Genomic DNA, 24,483 nt, shown 5'->3' on the forward strand with positions numbered 1-24,483 from the left:
CCAGCTCTGAGGGCCTTCTGGTGGTTCCCTCACTGCGAGAAGCCAAGTTACAGGGAACCAGGCAGAGGGTCTTCTCAGTAGTGGCTCCCGCCCTGTGGAATGCCCTCTCAGCAGATGTCAAGGAAACAAACAACTCTCTGACTTTTAGAAGACATCTTAAGGCAGCCCTGTTTAGGGAAGTTTTTAATGTTTGATATTCTATCACTTATTATTAATATTCCGTTGGGAGCTGCCCAGAGTGGCTGGGGAAACCCAGGCAGATGGGTGGGGTATGAATATTAATAATGATTATTATTATTATCCATGTTTCTGAATGCCAGTTTCTGGAAACTGCAGAAAGGGTGGTTTTGTGTTTGAATTTTGCTTGTGAGTTTCTCTTTGGGGGACATCTGGTTGGCCACTTTGAGGACAGGATGCTGAACTACATGGGACCCCAAAGGCCTGATCCAGCAGTCTCTTCTTAGATTCTCATAACCATGAATGATTCTAGCCAATCCTGAATTGCGCCGCTCTGTTTGTGGGAGCAGGGGGATTGCCACTGGTCCACGCTTTGTGTGCTGATTTACTAGAGTTAGGGGATGGAGGAGAAATTTCAATTTACTTCACATTTCAGGGCGAACCTACCTACTGTTCAGTTTCCGAAACAATCTTCAACTCAGCCCCCTTTCAAAGCTTGTACTCCTTCAGATTTTGCAATGAGGTTCTTCTGCCAAGCCGTGTGTACAGAAATTCATATACTAGGGGAAAGGGTGCGTGAAAAATGCACACAGAAAGACACACCGAAGATACAAGTTTCCATCTCCTCCTCTTCAAAGCTGAGCGGTCCTGCCTGCTGAAATGTTTTGGAGATTGCAGAGACTGTGGAAATTATATTTATACGATCTGTAAATGATTCTGACAGGACTTGTTGGTGAGAGGAGAGGAACAGGTGTGCGGAATAGCTGCATGCCTGGTGACACTTTCGCTTCTTTTCACCTCTGAGGGGAGGATAGGTAGGACCCAGTTTTTCCTCAGTCAGGGATGTGGAACATCTGGGGCCCTCCAGATATCGTTTGGCCTGGGATTCCAGCAGCTCCAGCACCAGCATTGCCAATGGTGTCAGGGATAATGATGGGAATTTTAGTTCAGCAGTATCCGGAGACACCACACAGAGTTACCTATCACCGCTTTAGAAGAAGGTAGAGCTGTGATGGAGGTAGCTGGGGGCAACAAAGACAAGTGATGGTCCAGTTTAGAAGAAGAAGAAGAAGAAGAAGAAGAAGAAGAAGAAGAAGAAGAAGAAGAAGAAGAAGAGGAGGAGGAGTTTGGATTTAATATCCTGCTTTATCACTACCTTAAGGAGTCTCAAAGCGGCTAACAATCCCAGAGAGATACTACCAGTCAATGTGGATGCTATTACCATCAATGGAGCTTCCTATGCTCCTGTTGAAACCAGTCCTATGTTCAAAACTATGAGGACCAGAAGCTTGCTTCATTTTAAGAAGAAGGGGACCATAGCTCAGTGACAGAGACCTGTTTTGTTCCAAGATAGCTGACGCCAATCCATGTGGACAGCACTGAGCTAGATGGTCCATTGGGTCTTCCTTAGTATGAGGCAGCGTCCTATCTTTCTAAGGCTATGTAACTCATTAGGGATGTGGGTGGTGCTATGGGTTAAACCACAGAGCCTAGGACTTGCCGATCAGAAGGTCGGTGGTTCGAATCCCCGCGATGGGGTGAGCTCCCGTTGCTCAGTCCCTGCTCCTGCCAACCTAGCAGTTCGAAAGCACGTCAAAGTGCAAGTAGATAAATAGGTACCACTCTGGTGGGAAGGTAAACGGTGTTTCCATGCACTGTTCTGGTTCGCCAGAACCAGCTTAGTCATGCTGGCCACATGACCCAGAAGCTGTACGCCGGCTCCCTCGGCCAATAAAGCAAGATGAGCGCCACAACCCCAGAGTCGGTCACGATTGGACCTAATGGTCAGGGGTCCCTTTACCTTTAACTCATTAGGGGCTTGACATGCTGTGAAACTGTTTTCCCTACCTGATTGCTGGGTAGCTCAGGTGGTTGAAGCATGGAACTGATAACACCAAGGTCACAAGTTTGTTCCCCATATGGGACAACTGCATGTTCCTGCATTGCAGGGGGTTGGTCTAGATCAGAGTTTCTCAAACTTGGGGCTCCATCTGTTTTTGGACTACAGTTCCCATCATCCCTGACCACTGGTCCTGCTAGCTAGGGATGATGGGAGCTGTAGTCCAAAAACACCAGGTTTGGGAAACCCTGGCCTAGATGAACCTGAGAATCCATTTGAACTCTGTTGCTGTTTAGTCGTTTAGTCGTGTACGACTCTTCGTGACCCCGTGGACCAGAGCACGCCAAGCACTCCTGTCTTCCACTGCCTCGCACAGTTTGGTCAAACTCATGCTGGTAGCTTCAAGAACACTGTCCAACCATCTTGTCCTCTGTCGTCCCCTCCTCCTTGTGCCCTCCATCTTTCCCAACATCAGGGTCTTTTCCAGGGAGTCTTCTCTTCTCATGAGGTGGCCAAAGTATTGGAGCCTCAGCTTCAGGATCTGTCCTTCCAGTGAGCACTCAGGGCTGATTTCCTTCAGAATGGAGAGGTTTGATATTCCTGCAGTCCATGGGACTCTCAAGAGTCTCCTCCAGCACCATAATTCAAAAGCATCCATTCTTCGGCGATCAGCCTTCTTTATGGTCCAGCTCTCACTTCCATACATCACTACTGGGAAAACCATAGCTTTAACTATACAGACCTTTGTTGGCAAGGTGATGTCTCTGCTTTTTAAGATGCTGTCTAGGTTTGTCATCGCTTTTCCCCCAAGAAGTAGGCATCTTTTAATTTTGTGGCTGCTGTTACCATCTGCAGTGATCATGGAGCCCAAGAAAGTAAAATCTCTCACTGCCTCCATTTCTTCCCCTTCTATTTGCCAGGAGGTGATGGGACCATTGGCCCTGATCTTTTTTTCCCCTCTTTTTTTTTTTTTTTGATGTTTAGCTTCAAACCATATTTGGCGCTCTCCTCTTTCACCCTCATTACAAGGTTCTTTAATTCCTCCTCACTGTCTGCCATCAATGTTGTGTCACCTGCATATCTGAGGTTGTTGATATTTCTTCCGGCAATCTTAATTCCGGAACTCTACAATACTACAATTCTATGAGTTGTACAGAGGTGGCAGGGATCTTCACCTGATGCTCATTGCTCAATTTGTTACCCAGTGTCAAACTCATCTGAGCATGCTCCATGGCTACCATAACTGTACACACCTCACACATACTGATGGCACTGATATTTCTCCACCATCTTCAGTGCTTTTCAAGATGGAGTGAGCAGAACTGGTTCCACTGAGCTCGGAGATGGTGGCAGCTGGAGGTTGCTATGGAGACCCCACCCCAGGAAGGTGGTTGCTTTCTTTTCTTTTTTAAAAAATACATTCTGTTCCCTGCTTGCGATGTCCTTTTCTTCTCAGCTGGTCTTATCAGGCGAAGCCAGAGATGAAGAGAGGGAATAAGCAGAGCTGTTGTTGTTGGCTGCATGACGTCTCCCTTGGTGTGGTTCTGGGGAGCGATAAAAAGAACAATGAAAGCTTGTGACTCAGGGATATTTTGGAGAGAGAGAGGCAGCCATTTCAGTGGACGGACACCAGAGCAGAAAGGAACAGCCAGGATGCATCTCAGGTCTATTAAGCTGTGGTTTCAAGATTGGCTTCTGCAATAACCCCCACCAACTTCTACAACCCTCCCTTCCCTGCAGTGCTGTCTTATTCAGAGTCAGACCAATGGTCCATCCAGCTCAGCGTTGTCTGAGTTGCTCTCCAGGATTCCAGGCAGAGGATCTTCTCCAGCCCTCCCTGGAGATGCTGCTGGGGACTGAATTCAGGACCTTCGGCATCCAAAGCAGATGATCGACCACTGAGCTCAGGCCTGTCTCCTGCCTTCCTATTGCTTGCCTGTGTTCTGTGTAAACCAGTCTGAGATGTTTATGATTAAGTGGTATATAAGTAATGTAGAACAAACAGAACCTAATTTATTTATTTATTAGGGATGCTCTGCCCATGCTCAGGAGCAGCAATGCTTCTGGGTAACAATTGCTGGAAACTGCAGGAGGGAAGGTGGCGTTTGTGCTCAGCTCCTGCTTTGGGGCTTTGCTTTGGGGCATCTGGTTGGCCTGTGTGAGAACAAGAGGCTGGACTAGATGGGCCACGATTGGCCTAAATCAAGAGGCATTTCTTAGGTTCTTGTGTCCATACTGTAGCAGCCAAACAAAGTGCCAGCCCTTCCTTCCTTCCTTCCTTCCTTCCTTCCTTCCTTCCTTCCTTCCTTCCTTCCTTTCTTTCTTATATCTATCACCTTCCTTCCTTCCGAACAGGACAAACAGGAAGGTCAAAAAGAGGGAAGGTAGCAGCGTGACTTGGCCTTTTACCAGGTCTGGAAAGGTCAGGCCCACCCACTAGTCACATGCAAGGAAGGATGCTCCAGGCCAGAAGGAACAGGAAGTTTCGACTGGCTGGACTAAACAGTCCATTGCATGTCCACTCTAGCAAAACAAGGAATGTTGTACTTGACTGTTCCCAGTGGATTACATCCCACTCTTTCTTTCCTTCTTTCCCTTCCTTCCTTCCTTCCTTCCTTCCTTCCTTCCTTCCTTTCCTTTCTTATATCTATCTATATCTATCTATCCAACTGTCATCTATCTAATCTATCATCTATCATCTCTATCTATCATCTATCTATCTTTTTGTAAATCCCTTTTTTTTTACTATCAAGTGGTTTATAAATTTTATGAAATCCACCAGTCTGTCTATCCTTCCTGTCTATCTCCTGATCTTATCTAGCAATCTATCCAATCTATCCTCTTTTCTTTCTTGGTCCAATGAGAAGAGCAATGCCATATTCTTTTTCTTTTAGAAAATGGTTTTATTTCTTTATTTCTTTTTTAAAAAATCCTTTGTAGTCTGGGAAGCGAGATATTCCATTATCACGGTCTCACTGGCATTCTGAGGCTTGCAGAAATCTCTCCTTATTCCAGGGAGAGTTGCAGGCGGGGGGGGGGGCAGGGCGGTCTATCAGTTCTTCCTGCACAGGCCCATCTAACAACTCTCTCACCTTTTGCACAAGGGAGATGGCGTCGACAACGTCTGCCGCTGCATCTCCATGATAGCACCGCGGTGAGATGAGTTGCTCTTCATCTTGCAGTTTCTGCTTCTATGGAATGGGAGGAACACTTTCCGGTGGCTCAGCCCATGGGGAAATAGGGGGGAGCAGTCCCCTGGTGTGCCAGTTGCTTCCATCAGCTCTCTCAAGCCTGAACCCCCAGAGATACTTGGGTTTTTGAGTTTCCCTGCTGCTGACACCACAGGCCACTGCAGAGGGAAGTCGGGGATTGTGAAAAGTGATCTTGGAATGAGGAAAGTTGGTCTTCTTTTTTTAAGGAAATATCTGGGTGGCGCTGTGGGTTAAACCAGAGCCTAGGACTTGCTGATCAGAAGGTCGGTGGTTCAAATCCCTGCAATGGGGTGAGCTCCCGTTGCTCGGTCCCTGCTCCTGCCAACCTAGCAGTTCAAAAGCACGTCAAAGTGCAAGTAGATAAATAGGTACCACTCCGGCAGGAAGGTAAACGGCGTTTCCGTGCGCTGCTCTGGGTTGCCAGAAGCGGCTTAGTCATGCTGGCCACATGACTCGGAAGCTGTATGCCGGCTTCCTCGGCCAATAAAGCGAGATGAGCACCACAACCCCAAAGTCGGCCACGACTGGGCCTAATGGTCAGGGGTCCCTTTACCTTTATCCTGCTCTTGATGGGGTTACACACCCTCTGAAGGAACTGGTACACAGCTTGGGGCTACATGTGGATCCATAGCTGTCTTTTGAGGCTTAGGTGGCCTTGGTGGTATGGAGTGCCTTCCATCAGCTTTGTCTAGTGGCCCAGCAGCGCCCCTATCTGGACAAGGATAGCCTGTTGTCTAAGCTCTGGTAACCTCTAGGTTAGATTACTGCAACACATTATGCGTACGGCTGCCTCTGAAGATGGTTCGGAAACTCCAGCTGGTGCAGAATTCAGTGGCCAGGTTGCTCACCGGGGCTAGATGGTTTGAGCACAATAAATAATAATAATAATAATAATAATAATAATAATAATAATAATAATAATAATAATATTTATACCCCGCCCATCTGGCTGGGTTTCCCCAGCCACTCTGGGCGACTTCCAACAAAATATTAAAATACAGTAATGCATCAAACATTAAAAGTTTCCCTAAACAGGGCTGCCTTCAGATGTCTTCTAAAAGTCTGGTAGTTGTTCTCCTTGACATCTGGTGGGAGGGCGTACAACAGGGTGGGGGCCACTACCAAGAAGGCCCTCTGCCTGGTTCCCTGTAACTTGGCTTGTTACACCAATGCTGGCCCATTTGCACTGGCTGTCAGTTAGTTTCTGGGCCCAATTCAAAGTGCTGGTTTTGAGCTATGAGCAGCTTGTGACCACGATACCTCAAGGACCCCCTCTCCTCATAGGAACCAACCTAGACCCTGCGGTCATCTTCTGAAGCTCTTATTCATGTGCCTCCTCCATGAGAGGTTGAGAGGGCAGCAAACTGAGAACAGGGCCTTTTCTGTGGTGGCTTCCCATTTATGGGATGCTCTCCCTAGGAAGGCTTGCTGGACACCTTCATTGAGTATCTTTAGGCGCCAGGTAAAAACATTCTTCTTCAACCAGGCCTTTTTGCCTGATTCAACAATCTATAGTCTTTAAACGTTTCTGTGTGGGTGGGATATTTCGTGTGTGTGTGTGTGATTATGATATATAATAATAATATAAAAACAAACCTGAACAATTTAGCATCAAGAGCAAACTTGGCCACCTCCCTCCTCCCTCATAACTCTAGATAATTTTGAACAAGTTAAAATGCATAGGTCCCAGTAGCTATGCATTTAAACACCTGCACTAAAAGAAGGCCCTTCTTTACAACAGTGCACAGATAAAATTGTGGCCTTAAAAGAGGATTAGACCAAACCATGGAGCTGAGGGCTACCAATGGCTACAAGCCATGATGGCTATGGTCTGCCTCCAAGGTTGGGTCCAGCAATGCTTCTGAACACCAGTTGTTGGGAGCCACAGATAGGGAGAGTGCTCCTGCGCTCAGATCCTGCATATGGGCTTCCTGGAAGGGGCATCTGTTTGGCCCCTGTGTGTCACGGTCCAGTTCATGGGCGATCAAAGTCCTGGCTGAGGACGTTGGGACCGAGGGCAAGATGGAGGGGTGGGAGCAGGAACAGAGTCCAGAAGCCAGGAGTCAGAAAGCCAAGAGTCCGAGGGTCAGGAAGCAAGGAGTCACGAAGTCAGGGGTCCAAGGATCAAGGAGTCACGAAGTCAGGGGTCCAAGGATCAAGAAGCAAGGAGTCACAAAGTCAGAAGTCCAAGGATCAAGGAGTCAAGGAGTCACAAAGTCAGGGGTCTGAGGATCAAGAAGCAAGGAGTCACAAAGTCAGGGGTCTGAGGATCAAGGAGTCAAGGAGTCACAAAGTCAGGGGTCTGAGGATCAAGAAGCAAGGAGTCACAAAGTCAGGGGTCTGAGGATCAAGAAGCAAGGAGTCACAAAGTCAGGGGTCTGAGGATCAAGGAGTCAAGGAGTCAAACGCAGCAAGGCAGGGAACGTGTTGCTGTGGCAAAGAGCCGAAGGGAAAACGCTGACCTTATATCCCTTCCCGGCTCTTGCCACCAGGTGCTGTGAGTTACCAGTCGGCCTCAGCTGTGTGGCCATGCCTTGCCTCTTCAGAACAAACTTAGGAAGGCCCCAGTCCTGCAGGGTCCTATTGGTCACAGGGCCCGGCTCCTGCATGCACACCTGACACTGTGAGAACAGAATGCTGGACTAGATCCAGCTGGCCTGATCCAGCAGGCTCCCCTTATCTTATTATGTATACTATAACTCTCTCTCTCTCTCTCTCTCTCTCTATATATATATATATATATATGGGTATGTCAGGCTGAAATCAGGATCAGGCCATTGGGACTTTCCCCCTGCAGCCCTCCATGACTCAGATGTTCTTTTTATCAGGGCACATTTGCGGAGCTGATGGATGGGTCCTCTCTTACCTTTGGTGTGGGCGGTAACGTATCACATGCCACCTCCGCGGCGGCCAGAGTCTGACAGGCAACAAATATGGCAGGGGGGATTTGCGTGCGAGTCTGACAACGGCCATTCCTTACCTGTTTACAAGGGATGGATACATCATCCGTCAGCATGAGGGAGTGGGAGAAGCCGTGGCTGCACTGTTCGGCTCAGTAGGCACCACAGTGGTTTCTGAACTTCCAAGGCGATGGGTGGGGGGATTTGACAGGGTGGGTGACCTGTCGACAGTCAATCTTGTTGTGGACTTACAGATTGCTCTGGGGAAGTGGGGTGTCTGGGATACCACAAAATGATGCGTTTTGCTTATATATTTATATAAAAGGTAAAGGGACCCTTGACCATTAGGTCCAGGCGTGACCGACTCTGGGGTTGCGGCGCTCATCTCGCTTTAATGGCCAAGGGAGCCGGCGTACAGCTTCCGGGTCATGTGGCCAGCATGACTAAGCCGCTTCTGGCGAACCAGACCAGCGCACGGAAACGCCGTTTCCTTCCCACCAGAGCGGTACCTATTTATCTACTTGCACTTTGATGTGCTTTTGAACTGCTAGGTTGGCAGGAGCAGGAACCAAGCAACGGGAGCTCACCCCGTCGCGGGGATTCGAACCGCCGACCTTCTGATCGGCAAGCCATAGGCTCTGTGGTTTAACCCACAGTGCCACCCGCGTCCCTAGGCAGAATAGAGCAGTATTATTTCTTCCCTGGATTGGGAGACTTCTGTTGATGCAGCCTAGAATTGCATTAGCTTTAGGAAATCACTCTCTTCTTTTTCTGACAATGGGAGAAGCATGTGATGGTTCATCAGCCGGTGCCAAGGACGGAACCAGCTTGAAATCCATACCCTGTCAGCCAACCTTCTGTTCTGCCTCTCTCCCTCCTCAGACCCCTGGCGTCTCCCTCCTTTTGGCAGTGATGGCTCCCCAGCCCCGGCAAGGGGTGTGTGGGGACCATGCCAGTGACACAGCCTCCTTTCTCCTTGGTGCAGCTGCGCCCAAGGTCACCCTTCTCCTCGTCCTCTCGCCCACGCCCATTGTCTCCTTTTCGACATTTCGGGGAGGCAGGAAGTTGTGGGATCTTGCCAAGTGTGTTGGGATGGCAGAGCTTTTGTAAGCCTCCTTCTCAGCCCAGGTGGCTGGATGCCTTTAAAAGAGGATTGGACAAATTCATGAAAGCTATTGATGGCTACTAGCCATGATGGCTATGCTCTGCCTCCATGGTTGGGGCCAGTGATGCTTCTGTGCACCAGTTGCTGGAAACGGCAGGAAGGGAGAGTCTTCTTGTGCTTGGTTCTTGCTTATGGGCTTCCCTTTGGAGCATATACTGTATTTTTCACTCTATAAGATGCACCAGACCACAAGACGCACCTAGTTTTTGGAGGAGGAAAAGAAGAAGAAAATATTCTGAATCTCAGAAGCCAGAACAGCAAGAGGGATTGCTGCCCAGTGAAAGCAGCAATCCCTCTTGCTGTTCTGGCTTCTGGGATAGCTGCGCAGCCTGCATTCGCTCCATAAGACGCACACACATTTCCCCTTACCTTTTATGAGGGAAAAAGTGAGTCTTATAGAGCCAAAAATATGGTAGTTAGCCACTGTGAGAACAGGAAGCTGGTCCAGATTAGCCACTGGCCTGATCCAGCAGAGACTTTTCATGTTCTTAGATTCAGGTGCAATCCAGCCCCAGGTTTCATCTTTACACCTTTGTTCTCCATAGTTGTCAACATTTCCCTTTTTTTAAGGGAACTTCCCTTATTCCAAATAGGATTCCTCGCAAGAAAAGGGAAAAGTTGACAGCTATGTTGTTCTCATTTCCTCTAGTGCTTTGTCTTGTTTCCAGGCTGGTTTGGAGCTCCTGCTTATTTACCACCATCTATTTACCTGCTTATTTAGTGCCATGAACGCCAGGGTCTTGCAAGGGCTGAAAATACCGAGTCGGTGAGCAAATGGCTGTTTAACATCATCAGCAGGCATATCGCTTGTAATGAGTCTTCACAAGCAGCTGTTTCAACTGTTGAGCGAGCAGGAGGATGAGCCATGTAAGAAAGTAGGATGCTGCCTTCCCCCAAGTGAAACCAATGGTCCATCTAGTCCCTAACCAACATAGCCTGTGGCATGGAGGATGGGAGCTGGAATCCAGCCACATCTGGAAGTCTACAGTTCCCTGCCCCTGCATTAAAAGGAGAAAGAGTTGTGATGGAAGTCAGTGGCGCAGCATGGAGGACACGCATAAGCGGTTGCCCCAGGTGCAAAATTGTTAGGGGGGCACAGAATTTCAACACCCAGCGCTGCACACTGTTGTCACTTGGCTCTGTTGAAAACAGATTTGCTATGCAAACCAGGAAGTAACCTCTCCAGATGACTGAATGACTCTTCTTTTCTTATCTCTGTGGCTGGGTGATCACCTGGGTGATGGGCATTAGGCAGTTGAATGCACATGCATCCATTTCCCTCTCTCCCACCCTCCCCCTCCTCATGGCCCTGGGGACCAGCAACCCACGCTACACCACTGATGGGAGGTAGCAAGGGGCAGTAAAGGCAAGTGATGGTTTAGTCAGGAAATGCGGACTCCAACTCCCACCAGCCCCAAGCCAACATGGTCAATTAGTAAGGGAGAGTGGGAGTTGGGGTCCAGCAATTATTGGAACTGCTTTATCAAAAGAAGGCAGAGTTTCAGTGGAGGCAGCCGAGGGCAGTAAAGGCAAGTGGTGGTCTACTTCAGTGATGGCCCTCCCACCAGTTGGAGTCCAAGAGATTTGAAGGGCACCCTCTTGGGGAAGGCTGTGTTGGGACTTCCTACCCTTCCTTAGATGCCACACCATTTAGCTTGTGATGCGACTGTAGTTTTACTGCTGAATTGGCAGCATCCTGCCCAAGGAGCCACTGAGCTGTTAGTTGGCTTCAGATGGCAGCTGGATTGAGAGGTTCACCGGAGACCTGATTGGTGTGGCTGCCAGCAGGGCTTTGCCAGTTTGCTGGGATGGAAGGAAATTTATTCTCTCATCGTGCCAGGAGAGCAAAGCAAAACTCCTCCTTCAACCTTCTGCCCAGACTCCTGCAAAGATGTTGATACAGAGCAAACTAGGCAGTGGTGAGGTTTTGGCTTAGCAGTGTGGCTAGCACTGTGAGGACAATATGATGAGCATGGAGCAGAGAGTGTTGCACATTTTTAGCTCTGGAGACCCTGCAGGGAGGGACTTTTAGTGGAGAGGTTGTGGCAGGAGGTGATGTTTTGTGTTTATCAGGGTCTCCTCTCTGTGACTTTTAATGAGACCTGGTGGGTAAGAGGAACACAGATGTCACTGCGGCTCTGGGGTTGATTTATTAATTATTTTTTCTTCCTTCAGTTTCCCCAGAGACCCCCCAAAATCCATTGTGAAAACCGGCATTTCTATACATGTGCCACTGATAACAGTAAAGGGACCCCTGACCATTAGGTCCAGTCGTGGCCGACTCTGGGGTTGCGGCACTCATCTCACTTTATTGGCCGAGGGAGCTGGCGCACAGCTTCCGGGTCATGTGGCCAGCAAGGCTAAGCTGCTTCTGGCGAACCAGAACAGCACACGGAAACGCCGTTTACCTTCCCACCGGAGCGGTACCTATTGATCTACTTGCACTTTGACGTGCTTTTGAACTGCTAGGTGGACAGGAGCAGGGATCGAGCAATGGGAGCTCGCCCCGTCGTGGGGATTAGAACTGCCAACCTTCTGATTAGTAAGCCCTAGGCTCTGTGGTTTAACCCACAGCACCACCCGTGTCCCTACTTATAACAGTATACACCCACAATACATGTTGTTATTAAGTGACCCTCAAGTTAGTTTGAACCTGTGCTACTGGTCTTTGGTTTTCTGGAGAAATTGTGAATGAAATGAAGCTCTGCTATTCTCCTGCTTTATGCTTTCTTCCTCTTGCCAGTCTCAATTTGTTTTTCTGTAAGGACAATATGCCATCCTCTCTTGTACCAAGCATTTGTTTGCCTCTTTTAAATCCTTCTAGAATGTGCAAGTAGATTAATAGGTACCACTTCGGTGGGAAGGTAAAGAGTCATGCTGGCCACATGACCCGGAAGCTGTCTGTGGACAAACGCTGGCTCCCTTGGCCTATAGAGCGAGATGAGCGTGCAACCCCAGAACGGTCAGGGGTACATTTACCTTTACCTTTTTAGAATGTGGCTATAAGCATACATTACAGTCATAACTTGGATCCTGAATGCCTTGGTACTCAGACATTTTGGTTCCCAAACACTGCAAACCCGGAAGTGAGTGTTCCGGTTTGCAAACGTTCTTTGGAACCTGAACATCTGACGGGGCTTCTGATTGGTTGCAGGAGCTTCCTGAAGCCAATCAGAAGCTACACTTTGGTTTCCAAACGTTTTGGAAGTTAAACGGACTTCCGGAATGGATTCCGTTCGACTCCCGAGGTACAACTGTACTTCCTTCTACTAAGCCAAATCCAGTTAATGGTGAAGAAGGCTCTTGAGTGTCATGGCAAAGGGAGAGGTGGCAAGGCCTGGAGAGAGTTTTGAGGGCCAGATCAGGAGGTCACGAGGGCCGCATCTGGGTCACATACCTGAGGGTGGTGTGGCGTAGTGGTTAGAGTGTTGAACCAGGACCTGGAAGACTGGGATTGTAGTCTCTACATGAAGCTCACTGAGAGACTGTGGGCCAGTTACCATATCTCTCAGCTTAACCGACCTCACAAGGCTGTTGTGAGGATGAAATGAGGCAGAGAACTACATATGCAACCTTGAGTTCCTTGAAGGAGAAAGACAGGATCCAAGTGCCATATACAAATATTTCTTTTGCATTAGCAACAGGAAGATCACCATTGGTATGGAGCAATGCGCTTCCTTGGTGGCACTTTTCACGGGATGTCTTGAAGGAGCCATGTTGGATCTCTTTCACCCCCCAGAATGCTCTGGGTAGCCAGCTTGCTGAACCTCCTCTGTATGCAAGGCTGGATGTGTGCGCGCATGGGGTTGGGGGTGTAAAGATCTTGTAGACTAATTAGCAGCCGTCCCTGGTGGCAATGATGCTCTTTCCGCCACCGCGGCTGTCAGCTCGATCCTCGTCCGGAGGAAAGCACTGTGCTCCGATGAGTGAAAAACCCGTCACCCGGGACAGGCTTGGGGTTGATGAATTACAGATGCTCTCCGCACTTCCCCAAGCCAGCTTGATTGACTCTGACAAGCCGGAGTCCCTGCTGGGGTCCCGCCTGCCAGTTCCCGTTAAGAAAATGAGACGTTAAAACCCTGCCCGGCGACTTCCCGCAATGTCTGGGGGCAGAGGGGCGGGGGTGGCGGTCACGCCAAGGGTGGCTTGAGAGGAGCCATCTCTAATTCAGCCAGGCAGCAGGATCCTCGCCCACCCTTGCGCCCCCCCGGAAAGCCACAGCAATTGGGAGGGTGAGTGATTACAGTGCCATGGCTTTGTGAAAGTTGCGGGGTGATTGGCAGGTAGGCTGGCTGGCTGGTTTCCTTCGAGGGCAGGAAGGAGGCAAACGGAACATCACAAGAGCCTGCAGGATCAGGCCAATGACCCATCTAGCGCAGCATCCTGGTTTCACAGTAGCCAACCAAAGGCCTGCGGGAAACCCCCAAGCAGGATTAAAACACAAGAATTCTCCTGTGGTGTCCAACAACTGGTATTCGGAAGCATTGCTGTCTTCGATGGTAGAGGCAGAGCAGAGCCATCATGGCTAGTAGCCATCTAAGTTGGTGGCCAGTCCTGTGGGAGGGAGTTCCACAGTTTAACTCCTTTATTTTATCTCTCCAACATTCAGCTTCATTGCATGCCCACAAGTTTTAGCACCATGAGAGAGGGAGAAAAACTTCTCTCTCTCCATTTTCTCCATTCCATAATTTCATATACTACTGGCATGTTGCCTCTAACTCATTTTTACTCTAAGCTAAGATGCGGGTGGCCCTGTGGTCTAAACCACAGAGCCTAGGGCTTGCCAATCAGAAGGTCGGCAGTTCAAATCCCCGCAATGGGGTGAGCTCCTGTTGCTCGGTCCCTGCTCCTGCCCACCTAGCAGTTTGAAAGCACATCAAAGTGCAAGTAGATAAATAGGTACCGCTCCAGCGGGAAGGTAAACGGCGTTTCCGTGTGCTGCTCTGTTTCGCCAGAAGCAGCTTAGCCCTGCTGGCCACATGACCCGGAAGCTGTACGCCGGCTCCCTTGGCCAATAAGACGAGATGAGTGCTGCAACCCCAGAGTCGGTCACGCCTGGACCTAATGGTCAGGGGTCCCTTTACCTTTACCTTTAAGAAGCCCCAAACACAGCAACCTTCCTTCCTAGGGGAGTCCCTCCATCCCTTTGATATTTCCTTTGCCCTTTTCAGAACCTTGTACAATTCCACAATATCCTTTTTGAGAGGAGGCAACCAGAACTGCCCACAGCATTATGCCAAGTGAGGCCACACCGTAGATTTGTAAAACTAAGCCTCCTGTTATGTATTTTACTCTAGGAGGTCAGAATCGAGTTTACACTTCCAGAGTTAATGCTAAATACATTACTTCTCGTAAATGAGGCACCACAGCTGCTAGAGGGCTGTCAAAATTGGTATCCCGGACTCTTTAGACTCATCTTCCCATATACAGTGGACGCTCGGGTTGTGAATGTGATCTGTGCGGGATGCACGTTCGCAACCTGCAGCGTTCGCAACCCACATCTGCGTGTCTGTGCATGCGAGGGTTGCGATTCGGCACTTCTGCACATGCACAAAGCGCGATTTAGCACTTCTGTGCATGTGTGACTGCCTAAACTTGGAAGTAACAAGTTCCGGTACTTCTGGGTTTCAACGGTCTGCAACCCAAAAAAACACAACCTGAAGCGGCTGTAACCTGAGATATGACTGTACTACCTAAAACCAAAGGGGCACATTGACACACACACCCCAGGTCTCTTAACCACTATACCAGGGGTCAGCAAACGTTTTCAGCTGTGGGCCGGTCCACTGTCCCTCAGACCTTGTGGGGGGCCGGACTATATTTTTTGGGGGAAATGAGCAAATTCCTATGCCCCACAAATAACCCAGAGATGCATTTTAAATAAAATGACACATTCTACTCATGTAAAAACACACTGATTCCCAGACTGTCCGCGGGCCGGATTTAGAAGCCAATTGGGCCAAATCCAGCCCCCGGGCCTTAGTTTACCTACCCATGCACTATACAAACTTGTTGTTGCTTAGTTGTGTCCGACTCTTCATGACCCTATGGACCAGAGCACGCTAGGCACTCCTGTCTTCCACTGCCTCCCACAGTTTGGTCAGACTCATGCTGGTAGCTTCAAGAACACTGTCCAACCATTTCATCCCCTGTCATCCCCTTCTCCTTGTGCCCTCCATCTTTCCCAACATCAGGGTCTTTTCCAGGGAGTCTTCTCTTCTCATGAGGTGGCCAAAGTATTGGAGCCTCAGCTTCAGGATCTGTCCTTCCAGTGAGCACTCAGGGCTGATTTCCTTCAGAATGGAGAGGTTTGATCTTCTTGCAGTCCATGGGACTCTCAAGAGTCTCCTCCAGCACCAGAATTCAAAAGCATCAATTCTTTGGCGATCAGTCTTCTTTATGGTCCAGCTCTCACTTCCATGCATCACTACTGAGAAAACCCTAGCTTTAATACTGTTTTGTCACCCCTGCTTTTGCCTCTGGCCCCTCTTTGCCAATGGTACATACCCCTGGAAGGCTGGCAATCAGGAAATGCAGTTTTCAGGTTGAAAGAATGCTTCCCCTGCTTCTAGCTCAGGCTTTGCAATGCAGGGGTTGAGCTAGATGACCCATTGGGTCCCCTTCCAGTTCTGTGTTTCCACATTTCTTCTGCAGCAGGGATAGTCAGCGAGCGGAAAGGTAGGATGCTGCGTTTTATCCTTAATTATTTCTGCTGAGAGATGGAAACAGCTTGCTCCTGGAAAAACAAATTGAATGCTCTATTTGTTCCTAGGAAGCCTGTTTGCCGGAGTCAGTGGGGAGGCGATGAAAGGAGTTTCTCCCTCCCCCCCCCCACCCCTGGCACTTTCCCCAATTTTATTTACTTATTTATTTATTGCATAGCAACCCCTGTAAATGCACACGGCTCTCTTTGCAGGCGAGATCTCCATCCAAGTCCTGTCAAGGTAGCAGAGTCCAGAGGCATTTTCCTGTTCCATGAAAGGGGGTGGTTGTATGTGATTTTTTTTTCCAGGGAGGATTTAGCTGACTTTTAGCTAGAACCACTTTCAGCCTTGAGCTCGTGGGGGTGAGGATTCTGAGAGGTGGGTCCGTCTCTTCAGATGAAAACATGCTACACATGCTGACTTCTCAGGAGAAGAGGCCACAACGCAGTGGCTTAGAGCAGTGTTCCCCAGCCTTGGGCCTCCAGCTGTTTTTGGACTACAATTCCCATCATCCTTAACCACTGGTCTTGCTAGCGAGGGATGATGGGAGTTGTAGTCCAAAAACAGCTGGAGGCCCAAGGTTGGGGAACACTGGCTTAGAGGACCTGCTTTGCATGCAGAAAGTCCCAGGTTCAACCCAGTCCCAGGTTTCATCTCCAGATAGGATGGGGAGCTACCTACTCAATGAAACCCTGCAGGGCCTCTGCCCGTCAATGTAGACAATACTGAGCTGGAAGAACCAAGGATCTGACTCAGTAGAAAGTTGCTTCTGAATAAATATTATTATGAAAAAAGAAAAGAAAAGAAAGTCGTTTCAGATGTTCCTACAGAGAACACCTGGACATCCTTGGAGCTCTCCGAGGTCCTGAAGAGTCAGACCCTACTGTCAGGTGGTAAAGTCAGCACAAATAAAGTGGGCTCAGGATTTAGGTCATTATATACAACTTGAAGATTGGGAAAAGATGTGGAAGCTGAACCTAAAATTTACAGATTGTATCTTATTGAAAGAGAATTATATGAAAATGATGCATAGATGGTATATAACACCAGAGAAAGTAGTCAAAATGTATAAAAAGGGATCAAAAAGTTGTTGGAAATGTGAAGAAAAAGACTGGGCATTCTATCATATGTGGTGGGAATGCAAAAAGATTAGAAATTATTGGGAAATGATATATAATGAATTGAAAAAAATGTTTAAAAAGACCTTTGTTAAGAAACCAGTAGCATTGTGAATGCTTCCCATTCACAACATATATGAAGAGGCAACAGAAAGGAATGGACTCATTGGCAGGGTTTGAGTAAACAATCACAACTGTATACAACAAAAAAATAAGAATATATGTATTGAGAAAATTTTGGGGAAATAATACACAGGCTGAATAATATGGAAATAAAACAAAATGGGAGTGTGGGGGAAGTCCAGGGGAGGAGGGTTGAAATATGGAAAATTGTTAAAGATATATTGTTTCATTTACAGATAGGTAGCCGTGTTGGTCTGCCATAGTCAAAATAAAAAAAATCCTTCCAGTAGCACCTTAAAGACCAACTAAGTTAGTTCTTGGTATGAGCTTTCGTGTGCATGCACACTTCTTCAGATACACTGAAACAGAAGTTGCCAGATCCTTCTATATAGTGTGAAGGTGGGGAGGGGTATTACTCAGAAGGGTGGTGGGAATGGGAGATTGGCAGATAGCTGAGATGAGCCTGTTGACGACTCTTAATGACTGCAATAGGTCTTACAGGAAAAGGCAAGGGGTGAGAAGGTGAAAAATGTCTTTTCCTGTAAGACCTATTGCAGTCATTAAGAGTCGTCAACAGGCTCATCTCAGCTATCTGCCAATCTCCCATTCCCACCACCCTTCTGAGTAATACCCCTCCCCACCTTCACACTATATAGAAGGATCTGGCAACTTCTGTTTCAGTGTATCTGAAGAAGTGTGCATGCACACGAAAGCTCATACCAAGAACTAACTTAGTTGGTCTTTAAGGTGCTACTGGAAGGAATTTTTTTATATTGTTTCATGTATATGAAGTATACATGAAAAAATCAATAAAAATAATTTTTAAATAAAGACCCTACTATCAGGGATTGCATAAACCAGTTGGACACCCCCCGATCATAGCATACTAGAATTACAGAGCTGGAAGGCACCTCAGAGGTCTTCTAGTCTGAGCCCCTGCAATGCAGGAGTCACAGCTGAATAATCCCTGAATGATGGCCCTGTTGGAAAAACGTACCCCCCCCCCGGAAGGCTGCCAACTTCCCAAGTCTTTGGAGCGTCTCTCCGGTGGTCCTCCCTGGCTATAAATCTCTCTCAGTCCAGAGAGACCAGTAATAAGCGACCCTTCTCTCCTGAAAAGAGCACGCCAGTCTTCTGGTATATCTTAGCAGAAGAAAGACTCAATCGTAGTTCTAAACTACTTTATTTACAGTCTTGTATACAGAGGCTCCAAGGAACACGGGTGGTGCTGTGGGTTAAACCACAGAGCCTAGGACTTGCTGATCAGAAGGTTGGCGGTTCAAATCCCCGCGACGGGGTGAGCTCCCGTTGCTCGTTCCCAGCTCCTGCCAACCTAGCAGTTCGAAAGCACATCAAAGTGCAAGTAGATAAATAGGTACCGCTCTGGCAGGAAGGTAAATGGCGTTTGCGTGCGCTGCTGTGGTTTGCCAGAAGCGGCTTAGTCATGCTGGCCACATGACCTGGAAGCTGTACGCTGGCTCCCTCGGGCAATAAAGCGAGATGAGAGCCGCAACCCCAGAGTCGGTCACGACTGGACCTAATGGTCAGGGGTCCCTTTACCTTTATACAGATACTCCATCAGTACATCTGTGCTCTCTGAACACCAGTACAGAACTGTAACACACACAGAAGTGATACTAACTTCCAATAGTACTCAGAAGGAAGAGATAATACACACTTCCCTTCTCATGCTCTCTCAGACATTCACATACACAAATCATCCTACCACTCGCTGGAGCAGCTAACAGGCCCATCCAAGCACCGTTAGAACACCTCCCATGAAGGCTGATCAGTCCTTCATGCAGGTGAGCAAGAAGCCAAGGAGTGTGGTGGAGTCTCCTACTTTGGAGGTCTTTAAGCAGAGGCTTGACAACCATATGTCAGGAGTGCTCTGATGGTGTTTCCTGCTTGGCAGGGGGTTGGACTCGATGGCCCTTGTGGTCTCTTCCAACTCTATGATTCTATGATTCTATGATTCTATGATTCTAAGCATGTTCAGAGCTCAAGGGCACATTTCCAGCTAGGTAAAAACAGGCAAGGAGGGTGCACAGCAGGGGCAGGAGGGGGTGTGGCTGAGCAAAGTCCTGGGGGCCAAATGGAGAGGCCTGGAGGACTCAATTTGACCACCAGGCCTGCAGTTCCTCATCCCTGGTCTAGAGGACCACGTCATATGCCCAGCTCTCCAGCTTCAGGAGTCAGCCCTGGCAGAGCAGGCTTCCACATTGCCTTAAAACGTCTTGGTAATTGCCCGTGATAGGAAAGATAGTTGGACGGGAGCCTGTGTTGTCTAAAACTGTTTGCTTAAGGATGATCTATTTCCTGAAAGTCGCTTGGTTGTTCAAGCAGATGTTAAGGACACGGAATGGGAAACTGATCATATGGCGCACTGTTCTGCTCCATCACGGGCAATTTGGATGGGGAGGGTGCAGGGTTTTGTTTTTTTGCTTACAGAAAACTCCTAAAACAGCAGCAAATCCTGCCCTAAGATCCCAAATTAGTTATCTTGCATACAAGACATACATTTAAAACACATTTAAAGGAGATTTTCACTCCAACCCCCCCCCCCAAGTAACTGTACTTTGTTAACAATGTTCAGGATTGCAGCTTTCTGGGGAGTAAACTATAGCTCCCAGGATTCTTTGGGGGGTATGCCTTAAATATGGATAGTGTGTACACATCAACATCATCATTAATTCAACTTATAAACCGCCCTATACCCGGAGGTCTCAGAGCGGTTCACAACAAGTCCACAACATATAAAATCAAACCAAAAGCAGTAACCCAATAACTGCCCCCCCAATAAATCCACGTTCTAAAATGGTGTTGGATGTCAATAAGATCAACCAAAGGCCTGGTTAAAAAGGAATATTTTTGCCTGGCGCCTAAAGGTATATAATGAAGACACCAGGCAAACTTCCCTGGGGAGAGCATTCCACAGACGGGGAGCCACTGCAGAGAAGGCCCCGTTCTTGTGTTGCCACCCTCCAGACCTCTCGAGGATGAGGCACACAAAGGAGGGCCTCAGAAGATGATCTCAGGGACCGGGTAGGTTCATATGGGAAGAGATCTGCTGGGTCAGATCTATGGCCCATCTAGTCCAGCCTCTTGTTATCACAGTGGCCAACCAAATTCCTGTGAGAAACTAGCAAGCAGGATTCGGGCAGAAGAGCAACTCTCCCTGTCTGTGGTTTCCGGCAACTGGTATTCAGAAGCATTACTGCTAGCCAGAGATAGCTGCCTTCTCCATGAATTTCTCTAATCCTCTTTTAAAGCCATTCCAGTTAGTCACCATCACTGCCTCCTTTGGAAGTGAGTTCCATCGTTTAACTATGCACTGCATCAAGATGCCCTTTCTTTTCTCAGTCCACCATGCAGCTTCAATGGATGCCCACATTCTAGCATTATGAGAGAGGTGGGGATGGGACCTTTGGTTCTCCATTTTCTCCATGCCAGGCACAATGTTATAAACTTCTACCATGTTGCCTCTTACCTGCCTATTCTCCAGACTAGAAAGTCCCAAATGCTGCAATGTTTCTTCATGGGAGAGACACATTGTGGACTCTCCTTCCTTGGAGGTTTTTAAGCAGAGGTTGGAAGGCCATTTGTCATGGATGCTTTAGCTGAGAATTCTGCATTGCAGGGGGCTGGACCTCCAAATCTACACAGGGTCACCCAAGGCAGAAAGGTCAAAGGGGAGGAGCTAGACAAAGAATGATCCAAGAAGTCCTCAGTGGCAGAGCAGGCGGAAGATAACAAACAGTATGTTACCACGGCTGTGAAGGCAGATGAAGGCAGCAGCAGATAAAAATCTACAGGTCGTCGTGATGCCATTGGAATGGAGCAGGGGTCAGCAGCCTAAGACCCATGGGCCACAAGCAGCCCACAGGGGTGGTTTAAGTGGTCCACAAGCTGCCCTCTGAACTCAGCTGCCTGCTCAGTGAATTCCCACTCGCTGTGCTAAACTGGCACAGTGTGGCACGGGGACTCACTTTCATGGCACCAAAAATCGTCTCTGAGCAGGCGCCGAAAATCATGGGTGGGCACGCAATCCAGCCCACGGAGGGATCTCTGCTGGAGTGAAGAGGCTCAGGCGAGGTAAACCTTGCTGACCCCTGGAATAGAGCCTTACTGCGAAGACTGTGCGTTGGTAAGCGTGCACTGATCTACACACACAAAACAAATTCATGCACAGGCGTTTTCCAAAAATCCATCCCAAACCCAAAACCGCGTTTATGGAAGACAATCTTACTCAGCTATGAGTGATCAGCAAAGAAGAAGAAGACAATTCTGTGATCCTATGATCATGTGTTTTATGATCATGACCCTCGTCCTTATTTTCTTTTTAAAAAAATCTTTTTTATTAAGTTTCCCATTTTAACAATCCAATCAAATCACATTGAATGTTCCAAATTATACAAATACATATCAAATAGTCCAAATATTCTGCCTAAATTATATTTTTTTTGTTGGGACTTCCCATGCTTCAAGTTCGGGGAGGGGGCTCTGATCATCTCATATCTCTGCTGCCTTGAATAGTCTTTCCAATAGTTCCTTTAAATCTTCCTGTTGTTAACCTTCCCTCATCCTTATTTCTCTCTCTCTCTCTCTCTCTCTCTCTCTCTCTCTCTCTCTCTCTCACACACACACACACACACACACACACACACACACCCCTGACACACTGGACGTCAGAAGGGTCCAACAGGATCAGATAAACAGTTCATCTACTCCAATGTCTTGTTCCTCACAGCGCCCAACAGCTTCAATCTAGTAGCCCTCCAGCATCACATTGTGTTACCCGTTTTGCCTTTTTGCCCCAGCTGAGGTGCTGAGTCGCCGCACAGCGTCTCAAAGCGCTTGGCTGTACACTCCGTCCTGTTTTGCAGCAACAGGAGGGGGGCAGAGGCCAGGAGATGCACAGGGTACAATTTAAACAACCTGAGTGATGAAACCGCTGTGAGTTGTCGTTCTTGCTTCCCCTTGTGTGTCCCAGCAGCTATTACACATTCTTTCAGCATCGGTGGGATTGGGCCATGAGTGGGATATCAAGTTTATTACAGCTATTTCCAGTCTGTAATTGGTTTTGTAGAACATGGAGAGGGATGGGGGGGCAGCAGTTTAGAGGGCGGCTGCGGAGAGTTTGCTTGTGGGGGTGGGGAGATGAGTTTTGATCTGTTTTGCTTGTGCCGGGCAAGCGAAAATCGCCATCCCATTTCCAAGCTGTGCTGAGACGGGTCAGGGAAGACTGGCTGTGATTTGTTTCTCCCAGCGGCAAATGGAACGCTAGAAAGGAGAAAGAGGCAATGGAATCTGAACACACACATTCCTTGACACTGACCTGTGTTTGTTTGACAAAAGCTGGGATGTTGGAGAATTCTGGCGAAAATGAAAATGAGATGGGAAAGCCTTGATCTTATCCATCCCATGTCTTGAATGGAAATCAGCATAGCAGATATGATCAGTATTCCCTGCTTCCAGTCTGAAAATGATGCTTAATTAAGAATATAAGGAGAGCATGCTGGTTCAAGCCACTGGCCTATCCGGTCTGGCATATTATTATTATTATTATTATTATTATTATTATTATTATTATTATTCCCATTATGGGACAGCTGAGTATTTCTGCATTGCAGGGAGTTGGACTAGATTATCCTTAGGCTCCCTTTCAACTCTGATTCTATAAACATAAGTATAGGTGTAGATATAGATACAGATATAAACTATTGTGCCCTTGGAAACAGAGCAGGAAGCTGAAACTTTGTCTAGAAAACGTCTGAGGATTTAAGATTTGTCTTCTGTGATCCTTTTGGGTGCCCTCCTGTTATTCTCTCTGTGGATCTGTTGTGCCTCTTTACTTCCCAGAACTTGAGTTTTTTCCATGCGTCGTTCCATGCCAAAGGCCATAGTTGCAGACACCTGTTTGTTTGTTTTTGCACCGTCGAAAGGGACCCATCACATTTGAAGGGCCTAGCCAGAAGACGGGTAGATAATTTGAGCTGGCGTGAAATCCGTTTTCATGTTTGCCACTTCTCTCAGGTGGGTGCTGCCAATTAAAGGATTTTCGGCGGTGTTCGGGGAAAGAAATGTCCTCTGCACACCATCCCCCCACTCCAGCTTTATATTTTTTGATCAAGATGTCAGTTTCATGGCTAGCATATGTCAATTGCGACACCAAGCCAGGAGCTGACAACTATCAAAACTGACAAAACCCCTCCGTCCCCATCCTTCATTCCCAAGAACCAAGAGAGGATCTGTCCATCAGCTCACATTGGACGTCATACTGAAATTGTAGGTAGGATGGATAAATCTGTCCCGCCTCCTCTTCCTTCTAAAAAAAGAGAGAGAGAAGGGTGTTTTTGTTGTATAAACGCAGCAAGTGAGTGTTTGCAAATTTGCAAGAGGATGCCCCTGTAAATTGGGATAGTTGCAGCCCGTTGTGGATTTGACCTCAGGTGAAGTTTTCCCATCCCCTGAAAGCTCCCAAATTCTGACCATTTAGCCCATGGGTTGGCAAACTAAAGCCCGGGGGCCAGATCCGGCCCAATCGCCTTCTAAATCTGGCCTAGGGACAGTCCCGGAATCAGCATGTTTTTACATGAGTAGAATGTGCCCTTTTATTTAAAATGCATCTCTGGGTTATTTGTGGGACACAGGAATTCATTCGTTTTTTCCCTTCAAAATATAGTCCGGCCCCTCACAAGGTCTGAAGGACAGTGGACTGGCCCCCTGCTGAAAAAGTTTGCTGACCCCTGATTTAGTCTGTAACGAGAGCTGAGCTGAAAGAACAGCAGTGATTGCAAAAACAAATTAACCCACCCCCTCCCTGCAAACATGGGCAAAAGGAAAAAAAAAATGGCAATATGGCCACCCATGCCAAGTGAGGGCAGGAAGCTTTGCCCTTTCTCTGAATATGCTTCATGGTGTTGCCTTCCAACCTGACGTGATTGGCTCAATGGCACCAGCACCCAATTTGCAGGATCCCTGATTGGCTTAGCTCACACAGGAGAAGAGAAAGGGGGGGTAATGTTACTGCATTAGCAGATGGTCAAAGCACTGCAATATAAGGTAAAGGTAAAGGAACCCCTGACCATTAGGTCCAGTCGCGGACGACTCTGGGGTTGCGGCGCTCATCTCGCTTTATTGGCCAAGGTACAGCTTCCGGGTCATGTGGCCAGCAAGACTAAGCCGCTTCTGGCGAACCAGAGCAGCGCACGGAAATGCCTTTTACCTTCCTGCCAGAGCAG

General features: G+C 48.0%; 1 protein-coding gene across 2 annotated transcripts in view; it reads left to right on the forward strand.

Annotated features, from left to right (window-relative positions):
- IGSF21 (immunoglobin superfamily member 21) overlaps positions 1 to 24,483 on the forward strand; it is a 234,469-nt gene that overhangs the window by 100,752 nt on the left and 109,234 nt on the right. Inside the window, exon 1 of one of the 2 annotated variants that reach the window (XM_082230209.1) lies at positions 21,624 to 22,195. The exons of the other annotated variant lie outside the window; for it this stretch is intronic. The gene's annotated coding sequence lies outside the window, so the exon portion shown is untranslated. Of the gene's footprint in view, positions 1 to 21,623; positions 22,196 to 24,483 lie in introns of those variants that run through there. 2 annotated transcript variants of the gene reach the window in all.

This window comes from Podarcis vaucheri, assembly GCF_965113315.1.
Source record: "Podarcis vaucheri genome assembly, chromosome: 7".
Taxonomy (NCBI): Eukaryota; Metazoa; Chordata; class Lepidosauria; order Squamata; family Lacertidae; genus Podarcis; species Podarcis vaucheri.